Source organism: Choloepus didactylus, chromosome 1 (assembly GCF_015220235.1).
Source record: "Choloepus didactylus isolate mChoDid1 chromosome 1, mChoDid1.pri, whole genome shotgun sequence".
NCBI classification, from domain to species: Eukaryota; Metazoa; Chordata; class Mammalia; order Pilosa; family Megalonychidae; genus Choloepus; species Choloepus didactylus.
Genome location: NC_051307.1, coordinates 18,208,401 through 18,226,401, shown reverse-complemented (window position 1 = coordinate 18,226,401; position 18,001 = coordinate 18,208,401).

Sequence of the window (18,001 nt, the reverse complement as noted above, 5' to 3'; positions counted from 1 at the left end):
AGTTGGAACCCATCACACTTATGCTATCAGCTAATTTGCAGAACTTTCCTGAGTGATTTGTTGACTCCAGGTTTTAGGGCAATAGCCTCAGAGACACTGTAGAAATTCCTATTGTTAACCATATCTGAAAAAATCGTGGATCATGAATGAAAATCTATTGTCTCATCTACAAAGCCCTACTCACACTGGATCTTCAAATTATCCCTGGCCTGCCCAGTCAACCAATAATTTTAGCTTTTTTATGCTGATATTAAAAAAGTCATGAGTCTAACTTAACCTTGAGCTTCTTTCTACTTCAAACCAAAAATTTTCTTTAGAAATTGTCCTTCTCTTTCCACTTCACTGGTAATTTACTACTAAAATCAAAAGAAAGATATCACTGAGCTTCATGAGGCTGTTGATAGGTAGCCAATAGTTTAAAATTCTGCAACATGAGGCTTGAGAGAAATGGACATTTGTTTCTCACTTACATCAATAATTCTTTTTATCACACTTTTTAAAAACAATAAATTCTTTCTCTATGGCTTCAAATTTAGATCCTGAATTCAGTGCTAGATTCAGATTGAAATTCTATTTCATTTATGAAACTGCATTTTCATAAAATTTGTTTTAAATTTCATTTTTTTTGGCATATTTTTGTTCTATTTAGAAAATGAGGAAAGAGTAATACCAGCCTAGATTATTTTCAAGGAACTTAGTAGATTTTCACAAGCAAGCAGAGTTCTTGAGAAAGTATCTCAGATTTTGGCAAACATACATAATGGCCAACTTTTTCTATAGCATTTAAGTTTAGAGTTGAATTGAATGATAAGTTAAATGTCCCCCTAAATTTATGTTCATAGTAAAATGACTTCCTGGGCAGCCACTGGAAGATAATAGATAAGAGTTAAATTAGCACTCTGGGTTCAGAGCTTAACTCTGACACTTTTAGATGTGTGATATTAAGTCTGTTACTTTACATCTTTGTGCTTCACTTGCCACATCTGTAAATAGAATGGGAAAATTTATACCTAGTCTAAAAGCAATCTAGAAAATCCATAGGAGGTCACTTCCCAGTTCAAAATGGGGCAATGAAATTCAGGATATCAGTAAACCAAAAAAAAAAAAAAAAAATCAATTATTCATAACTTGCATAGCTTTTGTGATCATAGACCTTCATTGTGCAATTTAAATTCAAGCTCTCAGTGAACAAGAGCTTCAAAACCAGGTCAAGAATGTGTCAATCAAGGTGCATGGTTTGACTGTGAAACCACAAGGTAATTTTGGGTGTGAAGGCATCAGGAAGCCCAATGACATAAGAGATTTATGAGGGTTTTATTGTTGGTGCTGTTTGTGGTTAAAGCAAAAATAATTTTTAATGAAGGCAACATTGCCTGCTATTTGCCACACCTACTACAGAAGAAGTCTAAAAGATTATCTGAAAATGGTGATATTCAAATTCAAGAAAATCTCTTTCTCTCCCACACTTGAACCATCAACTCCCGACACCATGATCTACCAAGGCAACTACTGTGGAGATCTGGGCTATGGCTATGGCTGTGGCTATGGCTGTGGCTATCATGGCTATGGTGGTTATGGATATGGCTTCTACCACCCATGTTGGTATGGAAGATACTGGCCATGTGGATTCTATTGAAGAATATAACAGAGAAGAATATAACAGAGACCCAAACAACTAGATACGTCTACCTAGGAAGATAGCTTAATCTACCCTTAAGCTATCCTGAAAAGACTACATATGTCATCTCTCTTTTGATTTGTAAGCAAGATTATAAAGAATATTTTTTTAAATGCATCTAAATGTTTCTTTCAATATCTGAATAAATAATACTTTTGAAACATTTAATCTCTTTCAATTATGATTTTTGTTGTTTATTTCACCATCATTTTCTCATGTAGATGATTATAAAAGAGAAACTTATTCACAGTTACAATCCTAAAAGACTGATGTGACTTAAAACCACGGTCATGATGACCAGTGTGTACATAATTGATTGCTTCCTCCTCACACAATTTCAATTACTTCCTGAAAGATCAAAGGACTAAGAAGCAGTTATTTCTAAATGAAACTTTCTTTTGATATATCTGTAACCATGGCAACCACCCACATATAATCATATTAAATCATTAGCTCACATGCTAAAGTTTCTAACCCCAAACTTGTTATTGAGTGATTACGTTACCCACAAAGACATGTTTGAGGCCTAAATCCTGGTCCTGTATATGTGAAACAACTTGTATATTGGATATTCGAGGATCTTATTATTCAGCTACAAACTGAAAAATAATTTGAAAATATGATTTTGAAGGCCTCTTAGTTGAGGCAAAGCTGAATCAGGGTGGCCTTAATCCAAAATGACTGGATTCTATAAATACAGGAAATTTGGATGCAGTAGTAGCAGAAAAAATACAGGGGAAATAGTGCCATGTTTTGGAGGTTTAAAGATTGAGTTGTGGATTGCTGGCAAGCCACCAACAGAATACTAGAGACTTCAGAGAATGCACAACCTGCCAACACCTTGATTTTGAAATTCTAGGTTCAAAAACAGGGAAAATAAATTCCTGTTGCTTAAGCCAATAAAACATAGCATCCAAAGCAAACTTTGACAACACTCCTGTTTCCCATGATCATATATTCTTTTCCTCTTTGCCTCTTTCCTTATACCTGAGATTTGTAAATTTAAGAGTGCTTCCTTGTGGCTGTACTTGGATTTTCCACATGAAATCTTTCTGAAAGAGCCCCTTTTTTCTCTACCATATATGTTTAAGACATATCCAATATATGATTTTGTCCACAATGTGGTTCTGTTCATTGCCCTTGTCTTTGAGCATCTAAAACAGATAATTATTTGGTTACCATAGGTACTTTCAGCATAAGGAATTAGGGCACCACTTTTTTTTTTTTTTTGGTTTTAATTTCTATATATTTTAACTTCCACTTCGAATATATCAAAATGTACTTTTCTACTGAGTACAAATTTCCTCCATCTGTATCAAAAGAAAAAAATTAGAGCAATGTAATTACAGTATCAGTCATTTGAAGGCTCATTTTGTTTTAAAATTCTATGTAAGTTTGCCCTCAAGAAATGACAAACTGTTGTTCAAATTACTGATAAATTTATAGCCATTTTGAAATATCAGCATATTGAAATTGCAAACTTATTCCTTAAGACAAGATATTCTGCTGGGCAATATAGGAAAATTGTAAATGTGCACTAATTAACTTTATACCAAATGTTTAAGGACATTTGTTACCCATAGAGTATAAGAAATTGTCATATTTTCTTGGCATAGAAAATATTTCAATCCATGTATCCCTCTGGTAAAATGGAATATTGTCAAATAGCTTGCACTAATTACCTCAGCCTATGCTATGAAAAAGAAATCAAATATTAACAACACATTATCATTGAGACAATTTACGTGATTCACAACTTAATGCCAGTTTCTGGAAGTAGTGAGGATTTGTATATTTTTAACAAAATGAATGAATGGAAAATTAAAATTAGTGATAGGGCTGGCAAATCTTTGCTAGCATTTTCTGATAATTTAACATTGCAAAATTAGGAGACTCTTAACAAGGATGTCCACTCACTTGTGTACACATTTATCTCTCTCCATAGTTTAAATATCCAAATGATTTTATTTTGCCAAACTGGAATTGATCATATCCTTCCAGGGATCTGTTCAGAAGGAAAGAGGAATTCAGTAACAGTGGAAGGTGTGCCACCATCTTTTACCCTACATCTTTTGGTCATGAATGCACTGAGAACAATTATACTATACTGAGCCCTCTGGTAGATTTGATGAAAGAATTGGACTGTGCCTAATAAACTGTCTAATAATATAGAGCAATGTTACATTTTTATACATGGGGGAAACCTTATTCATTCCATCATGTTACAAATAATAAATTTAATAGATAGTACACTGTACATACCTTTGCTGCAGGAGGCTTAATCAATGGACATATACAATAGCCTCACAAGACATCTATGTTCCGGATCCACCCAATGTTGGTGAAAAGAAGAATCACTAAGAAAATGAAATGCTTATTTAAACAGGAAAATTTGGAGCCCATTTGCCTTTCAAAGTAATAGGGGATTTTTTCTCTATATACACCAGAACCACGAACTCAGATGATTCCCTAGAATATGCAACATCTGTCTTATTCACATGTATCATACCTTCTCCTCTTCAGTTATCTTGTGTGTACATACATTACAATATGTCTCCTAGAAATTGTTCTTATAATCTTTTATTACCTATCTCCTCTGAGAATGCAAAATCTCATTTTTCCAACTATTCTAACATGCCTCCAGGACCAAACACCCAAATTTAATGGGAAAATGAAATTCAAGTCAATAAGATTAGATTGAGGTGAAGCTATTTTGCGATTTACATTTATATAATTTGAATTTCAAAATTTATGATATTTTCCAAAAATATGAATGTAGGCATATATGCACACAATATGAACACTGCAGGATACTTGACTACATCAAACTTGAATCTCAATGAAAAAACAGCTGGCCATCCAATAATCTAGTTGCAACATACTTTTATCTGTTATTTGAAAAAATCATCAGAAGGTATAATTTGAAATATTTTTCTCCCTAATTATAACAAGTCATATTTCAGTCTCAGCAACAAATGCAATAATTTTATTCTATTCCATTTTCCCTAATATTGCATGATTTCATATATGCTCTTGCATTGTCATTTTATTATTTTATGAATGTAGAAACAGTTATATTAGGAAATGCATTAACAATAAGAAGTCATATATTCCAGTTCCTAGAATAGCATACATGACGACATAAAAATTTTTGTTAAATGACTGCATAAGGCTACAACAACTTGCAAAAGTTTCTCTGGATTTCCATAATTTTTCACAACAAAGCACGTGTTGTGCAATTGATTAAACTGTCAATCTCCAGATTATCAATGTATGAGTTAGCAGCTGTTGTATAAAAAGCATCCCAAAAGTAATGGCTTGCATCTATTTATTATTGCTCATGAACCCTATAGTCAGGAGAGTAGTTTATCTGGACTTGCCTGGCTTCATTAATATCAACAGCTACAGATCCGGTAGGCAGCTTTGTGACTTAGGGTGGGCTGACTCACATGTTTGGGGTTTGCCTGGCTGCAGGCTGAGGAGCGTCATAGGTTGATAGACTTTGCCTGTTCTCATGCTAGCTGGGCGTGGTTGCAAAAGAGTGAGAAGAAAATCTCAAAATTTCTTGATTTCCAGACTAGGAGCTGACACTTCTATTGTTTTCTTTCGACCAAAAAAAAAAAAAAAAAAAGCCACAAGGCCAGCACTGATTGCAGTTGGGTAAAAGGGTTCCACTCCTTGTTAGGAAAAGTTTCCAAGTCATATTGCAAAGGTCATAGATGGAGGGAAAAGTGGAAAATTTTCACCATTTTAGTAAGTAATCTGCAATATGCAGTAAAGATTTATTAATTTCTTCATATAATTTCTGTGATGTACTGAGTAGTCTGAGAGAAATATAATTCATGAGTAGGGTAACAAAAGGTGCACTGACAAACTTCTAATGGCTAAGATTGTAATGATTGTCTACCTTGATAAACAAATCACATGTATATATCAAACTTTCTATTAAACTATTTAATCCAAAGTTAAAATATATTCATTATTTTATATATGATTTATGAATATAGCCCTCTTCATTAATATGGTATGTGTTAGCGAAGTTTAGTGAGTTTGTTCAGAAAAACTGAATGCATTCTAGATATTATAAGCAGAATATAGGGCTTAATAGCCACTGAAAAAGCAAAAGCAAAGGTTGAAGAACATTCTCACTATATTTCACATTTTCCACTAGACTTTAGAGTCAGGGAATTGCAGGAACCATGGGGAAAGATAATATTCAATCAGCAGATCCCTGCTTTCCTGAAGTGAATGATTCTCCAGAAAATGCCAAGAGGATAAAGCAAAAGCTTACATCTACCCAAACACATGGATCTTTCCATTATTGCCACAATAAAATGATTGGGTCTCTCCGTCTTCCAAATCTCTCACAAACACCTCTCATGGCTGAAAATAAACCTGGACCCTGCAGGCAAGATGTTCAAGGTAACCAAGTTCTAGGGAAAGGAAAGAAGGCAGAAATGGTACAGAGTTTTCAAAATATGATCCCATTTATATATATCAATTGAACATACCAATGTATTTCTCATTTTTCCCAAGAATACATTCTGCTTCCAACAAATGGGTTATAAGAGTACCAGAAAAAAGTACTTCAAATATTAAACTTGATCATCTAAAATACATTATGACGCACAGTTTCTTCTACAGTTTACATAATGAGGAGGTCTTTCAGTCTTCACAAGTTGCTTCAGACTCCAACGGGTGACTATGAGACAGGACCAAGATGCCACCCATGGCCCTCATGACTCTTCCATTTGGACCAGGACCATCAGAGGACACCTTCCTTCAGAACCTCTAGGAAAACTGTGAGGCCAACGAGGGGCTTTTGGGGTCCAGTAAAGGTATAGATGTGAACAGCTCCATCACCTGTGCTGGAATTGTTGAAATGAGACTTAGAATACAAGAGGGGATGTGACACCACTTTGCACACTGATTTATAACAGGGTTTTTTAATTCTAAAAGTACACACCTTCTAGCTGGGTAGACTGTACTAAAAGATGTCAAAAATATTAATCTACAAAAGAATGCTACATTTCATTTCATGGTTTCATTGTAAAATTATACAGAGGCAATCTTGGACATATAAATATCTATCAAATTACAGACAAAGTAGTGTCTTCGGAATGCAATATAAATTTATCAGAAGACATTTTATTATAAGCAATGACTATGAATGCTTATTTTAGGTAGAACTGCTTGCTCATAAGATAACCAGTATATTAATTTGCCAGAGTTTGACTACAGTAGAATCTCAATTCCATGAACTCTGCCCCTACCAAAAAAAAAAAAATAAAATAAAATCAGGAGAAGGTAACACGTCAGCACTTCCGTAAAGTTTGAATTCTTTCAACCCTATAACAAAAATAGATAAGCAAAAAGAAAAGCTCCTGGACAACTTCTTCAACAACATTAGTTTTAACATTATTGGTGAGCCAACAGAACATGAATGAATGACATCAACACCCAAGCAAATAGGAGCATCTGTGCATGATTGAGTGGAGGATAGTCAAAGAGAATTCTGATGATCTTAAGTACTGAGAAATGAAAAATAAACAGTATTAAGTATTCATCCAAAGGAGAGGACTCTCTCAAGTAGAGAACCAACTAGTAGATCTGAGATTAGCAGCCAAAAGAGGTAATGTGGAAGAATAAGGAAAATGGAGTGAGCTCTGAGGAGGTAGGGCAATCAGTTTCAGGATCTTGAAGGAAAAAACAAAAAAGCAAACAAACAAACAAACAAACAAAAAGAGAGAAGATAAAGCCCCACTAAGGAGAAATATATGGGAACAGAAGTATATAAATTATTCAGGGTAGGACTGTGATGCTAGGAAAATTTTTAAGTCATTTGGTAGAGAATCAGAGTTGGCAGAGTGCATAAATTAATGGAGAAGCTGTTTCTGGGCTTTATTTCTCTGAAAATAAGAGTGACTCAAAGGCTGAAGTGTAGGTAATTTATTAAGCATGTGATATTCTATGAGCAGTTTGGGACACTCACCCAACATTTTAGATTTCCCTTATGCACAGTTAACATCTTAGTTGGGTCTAGATTGCTTTCTTTGTAGGTAAGCAGATCATCCTGTGGGTTGAGAGCCTTGTTCTCTGGACTTGTTTAGGACATGGTTACTGGAATTATCTGTTCAACATTTTCTCATGGAATGGAATTACATAGAACTAACCAGCAGGACCTTGAATTCCAAACATCTCTCTTTCTAATATTTTTCCATAGGAGCAATCCTAGATCATAAAGCTATGCAGGGTTGATTTTCTCTGCTCATAGTCCCTTATCGTGCATTTTACTGTCCACAAAGAAGCATAAAAAATACATTAATTTTGAATAAAATATGTTACAATCATATAGTAGAATTATGGTTATTTGATTGCATGGATGGCCCCAATCTCTGATCTCTCACTACAGGTGTGGCAGTCTGCTTCATCCCTCTACCATTGACTCAGGTGTAGGATTTGTCTTTGTCATTAGGATGATATCAAAGTGATGTAAAAAAAATCTTTAAAAAGTGATTATAAACTTTCTTGTACCCCTGACTCTACTATTAGAACATTCCCATCATACTCTACTGAGTGCAGCAGTAACCCAGCCAAGTTCTTTCTAGGTCAGTTAGTTTCAAGGTGACCATGAAAAATATGAGAAAGCCCAATTTAAATTAGTAGAGCTTGACATGGACAATCAGAAATTCAAAGCTGACTTACAGATGCCTGAAGATGAGTATATGATTGTTGTTCCACACTATCAATTTTCAGAGTGTTTTGTAGTGAACTGGTATAAGAGCACTCTGCATCTTCATAAAGAAATGAGAAATCACTCTATACACCATACTGAATGTTATCCTAGAAAAACTGCTAAGTAAAAACAGCAATGTGAAGAACAATATGTACAAAATATCACCATTTGTGTAAAGATCAATATTATAAATGACATAATTATTAAAATAATAGTATATAGATCACAAAAATTGACACTGATGGAAGCTAGAAATCATTGACTATATTTTGTTGCATATTTTGAATTTATAAAGATATAAATATTTTCTATAAATACAATTAAATTTAATATTACTCTGAAAGATTGATATACAAACTAAAGTATATCAACCTAAGTCTGAACATGGTGACGTATAAAATAACTAGCCAAAATGGTTGTCAAACACATTATTTTGCATCTATATTTCCAGTAGGACATATCCTGAGGGCAAACTGAAAGAAAGACCGAGAGAAAGACAAAGCAGAGACCAAGATACCTACAGACAGACTGGACAGAGACAAAGACAGATGCAGATAAAAACAAAGAGAGATATCAAATAAACTATAATTTAAGTCACTCTCACAAGAACCACAGTTTTAGGCATAAGATAAATGAAAGTCCATTTTAAAATGAAATACTTCAAGTAGAAGCTCTATAATCTTTAATTTTAATTTAGAGTGTCAGTTTGACTTACGATATTTTATGTTGAACTTTATTTTTTGAAGATATATTTTGTAGCTCTCTCCTGTGAGAAAGCCTACAGCAATCATAACACAGCAGCAGCCACTGAACAACCACAGTACCGACTCTAGTCTCTAGACATCAGAGCTTCTTATAAAATGACTGATTCATTGTCATTAGGATGATGTTAAAGTGATGTAAAAAATCTGATGGGCTTGGAAATTGTTATTATAAATGAAGGAATTTATAAAGGCACTGTTAGAGTCTTGTCCAAAATACAAGGAACTAAGTTGGAAATTTCCCCACCAGTCAATAATAGGAAAGTTTTAATCAAGAAGTGTAATGACTGTAATGGATGGAAACATATCAAATATTTTGAAATCTATGAATTTATAGTGATGCTTAAAATATGGCTATTTTCAAAAATTGCTAAGAAACCCCTCATTTTTCTAAAAATTGATTAATGAAAAGAATAGCTTTTATTTGTCTTTCCTGAATGAAGACTATTATTAAGGAAAGTTTTTTTTTTTCCTCTTTATAGTAGATAACTTATGCAAAAGTAATGATGGAGTTTTTTTTTTATTTACAAATCATAAGATGGAATCTAATTAATAAAATTCATTACTAACTGTGAAACAATGAGATAGCATGCATCTCCTCATATTATTTGCTAAAAAGTCCACAAAACACCAATAAAGTATCATTCTTGTCACAAAAAAATAAATAAATAACCTGAATCACACCAACCCTCTTGATCAACCTATCAAGTTATGGGTGGTACAGGACAGAGAAACATATGAATAGAAACAACAAAAATGAAGTCAGCCAAATCCAGAATTAAGAATTTTATATATTTTAAATATATATATTTATTTTAAATATATTATTTATATTTCAAAATATTTGCATTACAATAAAGTAAAACTGACTACAAATTCACTATTAGAAGATGTTTAGGAATTTTTTACTCCATTGGCATAATAATGACATTGTTGTTATATATATTTATTTAAGCTCCTTTTAAGATTGTGATACTCAAGAGGAAACTGATTGCAAAATAGAACAGTTATTGAATATGGGAGATGCATTATGGAGCTTCATAATACAATTCTATATACTTCTAAAATCTGCATGGACTTTTGCTTATTAAAATAAATAATGAAGAATGTGAAGCTTACCTTCTGCTCCTGAATGATCTCTATGTATGATGACAATTTTTATTTTGCAGAACTTTATATAATATATGAGGAAGTAATAATAAAATTTTAAGAAGCAACACTTGACCACCTCGTCCATGATTAAATTCGAAAAAACTACTTAAAGATTAAGTTAATCAAATAAAGAGCGAATAAGAGTTTTAAAAAGAGAATAAGAAAAACACGTTGTAGGCACATGACTTGATTGTAGGGGTTGTGACTCAGTAACAGAGTCATCTTACCTATAAGGGGCTCACGTTGCCTAGTGGAACAAGATTCAGAATGTGCACTAAGGCTAATTAGGAGTAAATATGTGATCCACAAGACCTGAGATATGTCCCACCCACACTGAGGGTACATTTAAAAGGACTACGACAGATGGTGATATTCAACCTGAAGAAACGGATTCCCTGCTTGTCATCCAAACCCTCCGCTCCTATAACAATGCGCTGCTACGGCAACTTCTGTGGAGGTCTGGGTTATGGCTACAATGCCCTGGGCTGTGGCTATCGCCGCAGGGACAGCAGGGATGGACATGGCTGTGACCCCCTCATATTGTGGCAGATAAGGTCCTATGAACTCCTCTGAGAAACCACCGGAGAAAATCATCCTCTTCTTCCTGAAAATGCCTCCATGTTTTTTCAACTGAATAATTCCTTTTTCTATTCTATGATGTCTACTTTATCCTAAAGTATCAGGATAAAAATGTTTTACAAGCATCCGCTAGATTCACTGAAATAATTTGGAATATTAAAGAATTTTGAAAAAGATTTTGTATAATATGGTATTGCTGGCATTAATTTCTTACATTTATGATGACCAATTTTTATGTGATAAAAATTTTAAATTGATTTTGATAAATGCATATACTACTGAAAATATTTTTCATTCTTTTTAAATTTCTTATCCATACATTTGTCTGCATGTGTGTTGGTATATGGAGAAATGCAGCAGGAAAGGAGAAAATATGAGTGAACGCGATAACACTGCACTGTTTTCCATATACTAAGAGTATAGAGAGGAGTACAAGGGACTGAAATATTTTTGCATTAAATGTAAGCTTTTTTTGTAAATTTTTGGATGCTTTCCTCCATCTCATCAGCTGAGTCTTTTAGTCTATGTTACATTTTTAAATGATTCAGACTCAAAGCCCTTTCCCCATCAACACATCCAGGAAAATTATACTTTCCGGTCTGGTGCAATAGTGCGATGGTAAGGGAGTCTCAGGGGAGAAAACACCCTTTGCAGATTCCCAAAGTGTAAACACTCCCACTATTACTTATTTAAAGCTAGCAACATGATATTAAATGCAAATTTGGAAAAGGAGGAGCTGAACAGACTCAGCTGCACAAGTCACAGAGCATTTGGAGGCTGCTTGAAAGGTATATCTGCCTGATATTCTAGTCCAGGTAAATCTTCAAGGAAAGTTTCATTATAATCTCAGCACAAGAAATTTCAACACACTGAATCACTTAATTACCTCTTATGTTATTAGATTCTTTAGGGTATAAAACCAGATTATCCTTTGAAGTCACAAAAATTCATTTTATAAATGACTTCAATTCAAATCAACCCAAACACAAACAGTGGGAAATGGAGTTTTCTCTAGTAATTCTCATTTGCATTAGATGGTTTCTTTATTTGTTTTAAGGAATATTAATGCTTTGAAAAAAAGGTAATAAGCATACACTTACATTTGAAACATTAAGATTACCAATGACATTACAAAAGAAACGGCAGAAAAGAAATTTCTTGAAATTATTTTCAGAAATTGTAAATATTTCTAATACCATGTATAATTATATTCATAAGTTTTCTTCCAAATTATAAATTTTTTTAACTTAGTACACATTAATATATTTAAGTTATGTATTCCCCTGAAGTTCTTGGAACTTCCTAAAAGTAGTCCTTTTCTAATTTTCACAATTTCATTCTATGAATGATAAACAGACCTCATGAAGAATATTAATAGGGGACAATAATTCATTACGTGAAGATATTATTGTATTACAGAATGTACCCTAAATATTTGTTGTATGACATATATTCAATTACATTCTTAACTCTTTTGCCTCTCATTCAATTTGACAGAAACAACTATCTTTATAAATGTTAAATAAGACAAAATTGCTTTCAATATATGATTAAACTGTTACATAACTGTTTATGCCAAAATATTTTTAATTTTAGTGATACTCTGCATATATACATTTCATAATGGGTTGCACTCCATTAGATACTTTGTTGTGGTAGCTTTTTGTTCATACAACATATCTTCACTACCAACTAAATCCATGAAGGATCAGAAAAGAACACGGCATCTATTGTGCTCTATTTTAATCATTAGTGACATCTGCCTTCACAAAACACTACTCCTCACTGAGAGCTGGGGAAGATCAACGTGACCCACGCACTATATGTAACTCCAAGAAAAACCAAACACTTTGAAAACACATCACTGCAACAACTTCAATACTGTACTATCAAAGATAATTCCTAGAAAAGAAGAACAATGAGGAAGGATCAACTGGTAAAATAAAATATTCAAACATTTTCCCAGAAATAGCGTTGATGAAAAATATCAACTCACAAAAGCTAAACACTCTGCAATGCCAAGCAGTACAAAAACAATTAAAACCATACGAACTCATATTCCAATTGCTTCGAGTCAAATGCAAAAGGAAAATCTTAAAAACAGTCAGACAAAACAAACATAACGTCTACAAAATATTGTAGGACTGACAGCAATACTTCAAACAGAAAAAGAAAATGAATGGGATACAAAAAGAAACTGATATTTTGGGAATCTATTGAGAATAACTAGCAGTCTAGAGAACTATAAGGGCTATATCATCAAAAAATGAACTAAAATGATGCTGTCAGACAAACAAATACTGAGAAAATTCAGTGACAGTGGAGTTGCATAACTAACCAATAGTAGAGTTATCATGACTGAAGGAAATGATAGTGACAGAAACAAAGATATGTACAAAAGAATGAAATGCACCAGGAAATAATTCATAGGAAAATAAAATGAATATTGACTATGCAAAAGCAATGATAATAACCTCTTTTAGGGTTTAAAATATATAGAACATTAAAATGCATGAAAACTATAGTACAAAGACTTTAGGATGGAAAAATATCATTCTAATGTACTACAATTGTCAAGGAAATGGTTAAAAGTATTAAATTTAATTAACTGTATTAGCTCAAGAATTCTGTTTATAATCACTTGGATAAAAATGAGGCAACAATAAATGCATTTATAATGGAAGAGTAGACAGGAATAAAATTGTGATAATATATTTGATTAATCCAAATGCAAACAAGAAATGAGGGAAATGAGCATAAATGAGATGACTGAAATAGAAAAAATATGTAAAAACTACAGATCCCATCCAATTCATCAATAATTTCATCAAATTAAAAAGGTAACATATTAATTAAAGTAAAACAAAAAAATCAGGGTATATAAAGAAACAAAATCTTATCATATGCTACTTACAAGTGACACAAATATATTAGGATTGAGTAGTTGAAATGAAAGGGATTATGAAGGAAGATAGTGACTGCAAAGAATTACCAGTAACACTAAACATGCAAGCACTTAGACTTTAAAGTAAAAAGCATCACTAGCCAGAAATCAGAACATTTTATAATGATGAAAGGATCAATCTGCAATATGATTTTATAGAAAAGCAAAATGAAAATATCAACGAAACAACTGCATAATGCGCTAGAATGTCTGATTAGAAATACGGAAAATACCAGTTTTTAGCAAGGATTTAAAGAAATTAGAATTCTCCTGCATTGCTGAAGAGACTGCAAAAATGTCCAATCACCTTTGAAAATAGTTCTCCAAATTTTTATTAAAAATTCAATGATTGCGTGATCCATAAATTCCATTCCTAGGTATTTAATTAAGGATTGAAAACATGTGTCATGCAAAGACTTCTAAATTACAGAGGGTAGCAGCTTTATTCCTAATAACCAAAAATATTATAGGAGCCCAAAATTCCTCAGGTTCATTAACAAACAATTGTGATATATTCATACAGTTGAATATTACTCAACAACACAAAGAAATTAACTATTGATATATGGAACAAAATGGATGAGTTTTAAAAGCATTATGATAAATGAAATTAATCAGACAAAGGGAGTTCAAACTGTATGATTCCATTTATATGAAAATGATTTTTATATGAAAAAATCTCTGGCAGGAAAGTCATCATGGAAATTTCTGTGACCGGAACATCCTAATTAAAGCAGAGAACTGAGAGTTCACAAGAGGAATTTCACATTCTCTCACTTCTCATGAAGCAATTCAGGGAGTTTGTAGCTCAGTTTCAAGGTCAATAACAAAAGAGACTTCCAGGTTGTAGTATAATTACCACTTAAGGGAGAGGCACTGAACATATGTGGATCTAACGGGGAATCCTGATGTTCAGGTGTCGAGTGAGAGTCTCCAAGGGGGTCCTCAACATCAGTAACCAAAGCCAGAGCCACAGCCAGAGACACATCTACAGAGAAAATGGGACCAATGTTCGTAGCTTCAACCATAGAAGCAGCCCAGTCCATAGAAGCCACAGCCATAGCAGGAGCTGCAGCCACAGCCCAGGCCTCGGGAGCAAGAGCGCCATAGCCACAGCCCCCTTTGCAGATTCCATAATAGTTTCCACACGTGGTTTTGGTTCTGGAGTTTGCCCTAGTGTAGAGAAGAAGTGTAGGTGAATTCAGTTTGGACAATTACCAGGAATAGGGCCTTTTACATGTCCTCAGTGTAGTTGCACCCACCCACCATAGTTGTCACCTTATCAGCTAATTTGCAGGACTATTTTGAGTAATTTGTTTGCTCCAGGTTTTATGGCATAGCCTCAGAGGCACTGAAGGGATTTCCTTTGTTTAGAAGTACCTGAACCAATTGCAGGCCATAAAAGGGAATCAATTGTCTCATTTACCAAGACCTCCTTACACCAGCTTTTAAAATTATCCTTTTATAATGAATCTTCTTTGGCAGAGAGCAGCATTTTCAGTAGACTAACACTGACCTTCTCCAATTAACCAATAAAGCTACCTTCTTTATGCTGACATTACAAAGTCCATGATACTCTAACTTAATCTTGAATGTCTTTCATCTTCAAACCTGTGAATTTTCCTTTAGAAAGTCTCCTACTCATGTTCACATCACAGGCATTTTACTGCTAAAATCAACAGAAAGATGTCACTGAGCTTCATGAGATCACTGATGGACAGACCAGACAGTAGTTTAAAATTCTGCGACACCAGGCTTGAGAGAAATGGACTTTTCTTTCTCATGGACATCAATAACTCTTTTTATCATACTTTTTAAAACACTTAATATTTTCCCTGTGGTTTCAAATTTAGGTTCTGAATCCTATTCTAAATTCAGGATAAAATTCCAATTCATTTATGAAATCTAATTTTAATGAAATGATTTTTTTAGACTTCAAGTTATTTGGTATATTTGTGATCTGTGCAGAAGATGAGGATAGGTTTGTCATTATATTAATAAGTAATGCCGGAGAAAGTATATTTTCATGGACCTTATTAGATGTTCACAAGTAAACATTGTTCCTGAGAAAATATCTCAACTTTTGGGAAATAATAATAATGCCCAACATTTTAAGTTTAGAGCTGAATTCAAAGACTAAGTCAAATATCCCCCTAAACTTATGTTCATAGTAAAATGACTCCATGAGGAGCCACTAGAACACAGTACATAAGAGTAAGACTTTTGGAGTCAGTACTCTGTGTTCAAAGCTTAACTGCCACTTCTACATATGTGACATAAAAAATGTTACCTTACCTATATGTGCATCAGTTACCTCACCTATAAATAGGGTGGTAATAATTATACCTAATTTCAAAGCAATGTTGAAAATCCATAGAGGATCACTTCCTAGACCAAAATGGTAGATGAAATTGAGAATATTAGCAAATCAAAAAAAAAAAAAAAAAAAATTCAGTCATTTGTGGATTGCATAGTTTCTCTGATCACAGACTGTCATTGCGCAATTTAAATTCAGACTTGCAGTCAACAAAGCTTTAAAACCAATTCAAGAACATGTCATTCAAGGCATGTGGTTTAAGTGTAAAAATCTTGATTTAACAGCACACATTAATTTTGGCTATGAAGGCTTCATGATGCCCAGTGACATAAGAGATTCCTCAGGTTTTGTTGGTGGTGGTGTGTGTGGTTAATGCAAAAATAATTTTTAACGAGGGCAATATTGCCTATGGTTTGCCACACCTACCACAGAGGAAACATAAAAGGTTGTGCAAAGATGGTGATACCAGATTCAGGACAATCCCTTCCTCTCCTACATTTGTACCATCAACTCCTGACACCATGGTCTATTACAGCAACTACTGTGGAGACCTAGGCCATGACTATGGAGGCCTGGGTTATGGCTATGGCTGTGGCTATCGTGGCTATGGTGGTTGTGGATATAGCTGCTACCACCCGTGTTGGTATGGAAGTTACTGGCCATATGGATTCTGCTGTCAGTTTTGTTCATCTCATCTAGTGTCTACAATACAGCAGCAATCTAACCCTAGGCTATCATGAAAGAACTACAGATGTCATCTCTCTTTGGTTTTCTATGCAGGATTATCCAGAATATTTTTAAAAATGTAGCTAAATGTTTCCTTTGATATACTAATTAATTCTTTCAATAAAATTAAACTCTTCACAAATGCATTTTTTCATCCTTATATTTAAATCATATTCATGTGTGGATGATTGTAAAATGAAACACCTGCCCAGTTACAATCCTAAAAAACAAATTTGGCTTAAAATATCAGTAAGGATGACCAGTGCCTTGAGAACAAACTCAAGTGGGTTTGTGGCACAGCCTCTCATACTCAATATTTGACTTGTAATCGACCTTTTTTTCAATTATCACATGCCAAAATCTTCCATCTTTTTTTCTATTTTTTGTCCTCCACCTACTTTTAATACCATCAAAGCTGAACTTCCATGTGTCCATAATTGATTGCTTCTTCTTCACAGAATTTTGTCTTCTTCCTAAAATATCAAAGGTCTTTAAAAGTTATTTCTAAGTAAAACTTTCTTTAGATAAATCTGTCACTACTGGAAGTACCCACACATAATCATATTAAATCATTAGCTCATATTATAAAATTTTTAACTATTGAAAATGGCAGTCAGAACTTTTTATGGAATGTATTATGTTCCCTGCAGAGAAATCTTCAAGTCTTAATTCCTGATCCTGTGTATTGAATGAACTTGTACATTAAATCTTTGAGGATCTTATTTTTTAAGGTGAGTGTGGAAAGCCGCCTCCCGAATCGGGCCTAGCGTATGCGCTGCAGCCTGCTCTAGAGTTACCCCCCGCCCATCGAGTGAGCCAAGATGGCGCCTGCATCCTGTTTCCGCATAGTGACGCATGTATCCGCCACCCCGCTCCTACCAATCGAAATCCTGTATACGCGATACTAGCCTAGAAGCTTATTGGTTGTTAATTGTGTATAAAAGGTCTTACCCGGACGGGGTAGGGTGAGACAGCCCACAAGGAGCCGTGCCTGACGGCCACATCGAGGCTGCTCTCCCACGAGGCGCCGTGCCCCGTGTGGGAACCAGTAACACAGAATGTTCATCTAGCTGTAGTAAAGGGCTTGCTTTCACAACTGCCGTGTGGT